The sequence below is a fragment of the Abramis brama genome (genome assembly GCF_963993115.1).
Source record: "Abramis brama genome assembly, chromosome: 17".
NCBI classification, from domain to species: Eukaryota; Metazoa; Chordata; class Actinopteri; order Cypriniformes; family Leuciscidae; genus Abramis; species Abramis brama.
This window is the reverse complement of record NC_139979.1, coordinates 25,481,034-25,487,109: the sequence shown is the minus strand read 5'-3', so window position 1 is coordinate 25,487,109 and position 6,076 is coordinate 25,481,034.

Here is a 6,076-nt window from a genome sequence, read left to right as displayed (position 1 = left end):
GGTTCAGTGAAGAACCTTTAACATCCATTGAACCTTTCCATTGCACAGAAGGTTCTTTATAGTGGAACAAGGTTCTTTAGACTATTAAACTGCCCTTCCCAATAAGAAAAAAAAGAGGGTTTTTTTAAGAACTGTTCACTGAAATGGTTATTTGGGAATCCAAAAATGGTTCTTCCATGGCATCACTGTGGAAAAAACCCTTTTAAGAACCTTTATTTTTAAGAGTGTAAGGAATTTTACCCAGACAAATTTAATTCAGTTTTACATAACCGACAACTTAAAATCTGAGGTAATTTTCAAGGGGGAAAAAGAGAGCCCATTCAAAATATATTGTCTTCTAAATTGGATGACTGAAGTGTAGACTTAAAGAGGTAAAAGAGACATTTTTAAAAGATATTTGTGTTTTTTGACCATACAATGAAAGTCAGTGGCTTCCAGTGGTGTTTTAGACCCCGTATTTCACTGTATGGACAAAAATAGTTGAATCAAGTGTGCCGCACACCTGAAAAGTGAAGCCGAAACATTCTGATCGCCCCGATCTTGATACCGCGGCTCCACCTCTGGATCACTACTGCGCACACTCAGGCTCCAAATGACGTCATTGGCAGCGGCCATTTCTGGGATATTTTTGGTTTCATTTTTCTACAGTGGAAGGGTTGAAATATTCTTCAAAATATCTTTATTTTGTGGGTTCCGCATAAGAAGAAGAAAATAACAGGTTTGGAACAACATGATGGTGAATAAATGATAACTGAATTTTCATTTTTGGGTGAACTATCGCTTTAAGACGATGTCAAGTCACCTTTATTTATATAGGCTAGTGCTTTATACAATACAGATTGTTTTAAAGCAGCTTTACAGAGATAAACAGTGATGCAAACAGATTTCAATTCTGCTGTAAACAGTCATTATTCAGGTGAAATCAGTTCAGTGTTGATTCAGTTTGGTTCAATAACTGTGTAAAAGACCATTAATTATGGAAAGAGTTTCATTCGTCAATAAAGCAGCTCTGGAGAAAACAGTGATGTCATCATCCAGCTCAGTTCAGTTCTAATCCAATAGTGTCAGAGCAGGCAAATCAATAATATTACAGAATATTAAGTGTCACCAATGTTCCCTCATAATGTAAGCGATATACCTTATGAGTGCATTTTTTTTATTATTGAAAAAACACCATGTATGGTGCACCTCTCTTGTAAATGTGTTAAAGCATTTTCATATTGTTCATGCACCAGACTGCGTGGTATTTACCCAATGCTGTAAGCTGTTTAGTTTACTTTTAAGAACACCTGAGATGTGTCAAACCGAACATAGACGCCACACATTTCTCAACCTTGCGAGTTCATTACGATCTCTGAGTCACCACAGATATGAGGTTAATCTGTGGGAGTGTGTTTTGCTGTCTTGAGGTATACGAGAGCAACAGAGAGGGAGGAGATGCAGTGCACTATGGGTCGTCTCAGCATACGGCCGGAGGAGGTCTTCACACAGCCCTCGGCAGACAGGGCTCTGGTGGGTTGCTAGGAGACCAGCCCGGCGCCTATATTAGATCTAATTTATTAAATTCCCCCTTCTCTCACGCCGATTTCTCACCATCTCTCGGCTGTCTCTCTATTTCACTCTCACTCTCTCTCTGCATAGGCACCATACACACAGAACTGCAATAGTGTTACAGCGTCATGATGCACAAATTCACATGATGACACCACTTCCACTAGGTATGACTTATTGTAAGCTATACATTTGTATTTATAATAGTAGTTAGATTGAGATCTAGACTGTGACATGGCCAATTCATCAATTGTTGTTTGTAAAGTTGGTATGAAATGGATATTCAGTCTGTTTTCTAAATGCATGTTCTCGATCTTTTTGTGAACGATTCATCCATTTCATTTTTTTATTTTTTATTTGACTGCATCATTTTTAATCAGAATGTCTTAGCTCAATCCCTGATGCTGGGTTTCTCGAATCGTTTAGTCTGCCTAAACCCCGTCCATTTCTTACTGTCGATTTTGCATTCAGATCTGCCTTCAGCTATCCAATCATCAACAGACAGATACTGTAGAACCAAGTCCCCATTTTTCAATAACTCACTTCACTCGAGTCTATGTCACAAATACGGATGAAAAGATATATAGCTACTTCCATTACATTGCAACTTTAAAGGGGTCATATAATGGTCAATGCACTTTTACAAGTTGATTGTACTGAAATGTGTGTTGGCAGTGCCTGTACACAACCATCATAAAATGATAAAAATCCATCCAGTGTTTTTTTTTAAATCTTCTTATATGTTTTCCCCCATCTCAAATCAAGCCGTTCGATTTTGTGACGTCACAAAATCGACGCCCCTCCCACGATTGTTGATTGACAGCAGCATTTCAACACCTTTCACTGCCCTCACTCGTGAGCGAGCTGTCAATCATAGTCCGCGTGGACCGGCGCGGTCATTGTTGATACGCTGGAGCACTGTCTATGAGCAGAATGGCGTCTAAGCGATTGTGGTGTTCTGTTCTTGGGTGCAATAAGGAACACAGCAGTCATTTTGATGTTCCTAAATCCAAACCGCTGAAGACGCAGTGGCTGAGTTTGTTTTCGAAGGGAATATTCCCTACGATCAACGTCAATGCTTTCATGTTTGCGCGAATCATTTCTTACCAAACGAGGGTCAGTATAAAGCTGGTTTTGCTAAGAAGCTGCTCCTGAAAAAAGGATCGGTACCAACTCTTCGTGTTCCTGCTGCAAGAAGAAGAAGAAGAAGTGAGTGTAACGTTTTATTAACCTTTATATATTTATATTAATCTTTGCAAATTGCTTGCTGCACGCTTCACAATGAATGCAGCTGTTTACACTCAGGGTACATTACGGCATGTTTTCTATGTACGATGTTCTCAATATAATTCATAATCCCACGTTTATAATGAAGAACGCGTTATGGTTATTGTGTTAACTTACAAACGGTGTACGCACAGAACAGAGGGGCGGGGTGAGCAAAGCTCATTATCATTTAAAGACACATGCACTTAAACGGCGTGCTGAAAACAGAGCTGTTTTTGACCAGGTAAAATGAGTGTTTTCAATTAAAGTATATTACAAACTTTTAATTTAGACCCTAAAGAATCATATTAGCTTGTACAAAAATGGCATTATATGACCCCTTTAAGTAAGAATGCACACAGTATTAAAATCCTGGCCTTAAACTTAAAGTTTTTGGTATATAACAATAAATTGCAGATAAAATGTTACTTAGTTGACAGATCTCTGAGATGCAGTTTAAACTGTCCTTGAAAAACTCGTTTTAGAAATTTCAGGTATACCCTTATGTTATGGGAACAAAATGTCCCCTCAAAGATGGCAATCCTTGTCCTTATGGGGACATGAGGAAAACGGCTTATAGATCATACTAAGTGATGTTTTTTGAAAATATAAAAATGCTTAAAGTTTTCTGTGATGGGTATAGGGTTAGGGGATAGAATATACAGTTTGTGCAGTATAAAAATCATTATGTATTTTGAATGTCCGCATAAAACATGACAACATGACAAACATGGTCAATGTCATTGACCTCCCAGTCTGAATTCATGTATATCTCACATAATCTAACATTACTCGCATCTTAAAAAAAAAAAAATAAGGCATTGAACTCACAACAGAGCCAGCATGGTGCCTAGTGAGAAAAAAAAGACTAAAATGGCATTAATTTGAATCCTCTGCTCAAAACCCAGCAGTAAAACATCACAATAACATTTTCTTTAAAAAGAGAGACAGAGAGAAGGATAAAATGTTTGTAAACCTCAGGAGGAATGGGGAGAGTCTGTTTGCTCGGTGTTCATATGTCTATTCATTTATTTAGACCCTCATTAGTTAATGCCTCAGTGATTGCTTCCTGTGGTCCACAAGGAGCCAATTATTAGGCATCACAGACAGGAAATGACAGAATGTGGAATCACTGTGGGATTTTAAAAACCAAAAATATATGGATAGCAACTATAATAGTCCACTAACATGAGTAGTCTCTGACTATGATGTGTCTTATGCAGCTGGGGATTTTTCATTCTGATTAATAAATTAACAAACGCCAAGTAGGGTCCGTGTTCTCATTTCTGCCTGTCACCTCTCCACAGCGTGACTGAGGCAAATTACAGGCAATAAATATCCTAATATTCTTCCTAAAAGTCTCTTCAAACACAGCAGATGCGAGTAACATGGAAGGAGACTCGTAAAAGCTGCTGGTCTCATCATCAGTAAATGAGGTTATCGTGCTAAAAAAAAATTGTGATTTGGAATGTTCGCATAACCACAGAGCAATTTGTTCATCTTAATTTGATTTTCAAACAAAATAGCAACATGGAAAATGTTGGTAAGATGACAGGTCATTACAATTACACAAAACCATTAAGATTAAATAATGTTTCTCTCTGGCAGTTAAATGAGAACTAGGCTAATTAAAGAAAATAAAACTGTAAGAGGTGCGGTCACACTATTTTGAGCACTTTAAATGTCTACAGACACTTGAACCTAATACAGTCCTACTATGATGTCCCCCTCTGCTTAGTCTTTTTTTTTTTTTTTTTACATAATTCAACATATAATACATCCAAAATGTAAAAATATACAATAACCTCCACTTTACTGCAATGCTGAAATCCTGCAGATTTAAAGTTTATGTTCTATTAATTCAGCTAAGAGGTCACGCTGTGAAAAAACAAAACAAAACAAACTTCAGTTTCACTTTATTTTGGTGGTCCCATTAACACAATCTGTTCACTATAACTAAGTAACGTTGCACCTACATGTTTACGAACTCTCATTAGTGTTAGTGGAGTATTAGTAGACTGGTAGGGTTAGGATTAGAATAAGTTGAAATGTAGTTGCAAAGTTACTTATAGTCAGTAGAAAGTCTGTTGAGGAGCATCAAAATAAAGTGTTTACAGATATTAAACTTTTTCCTCCCATCTTTGTCCTCTTCCTTCATCAACTGTAACTAATGACAACTTTGCCACATTCTTCATAAATAAAACAACCATCAGCTGCCAATTCTCCACACCACAAACCGACAAACACATCTTAATAGAAAATACACACACTCGCCCCTCCTTCTCTCCGATCCAAACTCATTTTCCCTCACCCTACTACCTGTTCGCGTGTTCCTATCCTCACTCATCTCCTTTAAGCCATTTCTTCTTCAGTTGTACTCACACTCACTCACATCATCAACACATCTCTTCACAATGGTACCTTTCCCACAGCATTTAAGCAGGCTTGGATAACCCCACTGCTTAAGAAACCCACTTTAAACCCAGCAGTTTTAGAAAACTACAGACTGGTATCCCTTCCATTCCTTGCAAAAACAATTGAGCGAGTCATGTTCAACCAAGTCCTGGACCTCCTGGACAGCAACCAGAAGTAGCAAAGTCTGGCTACAAAAGTGGCCACTCAACCAAAACTGCCCTGCTCTTGGTTATTGAAGCTCTGAGACTAGCAAGAGCGGCTTCCTAGTTATCAGTACTTATCTTGCTGGATCTGTCTGCTGCTTTTGACACATTTAACCACAAGATCCTCATGTCAACCCTCATGACAAAGGACATCTCTGGAAACACACTCCAGTGGTTCCAGTCTTACCTCTCTGGTAGGTCCTTCAGGGTGTCTTGGAGGGGTGAGGTGTCTAAGTTGCAACATCTAGCTACTGGGGTGCCTCAGGGCTCAGTGCTGGGACCACATCTCTTCTCCATCTACATGTCATCACTAGGATCTGCCATTTAGAAACATGGCTTTTCCTATCACTGCTATGCTGATGACACACAGCTCTACCTCTCATTCTAGCTGGATGATCTGATGGTAGCTGCTCGCATCTCAGCCTGTCTGACAGACATTTCTTTCCAGATGAAGGACCATCACCTGCAACTCAACCTTTCTGAGACAGAACTGCTTATGGTTTCGGCCAACCCAACACTTTATCACAACTTCTCTATTCAGCTAGGCTCATCAACCGTAACTCCTTACAGGACAGCTTGAAGTTGTGATTGATGATCAATTACAGTAAACTTCACTCATTGCTAGAGGCCCTTCCTATCGG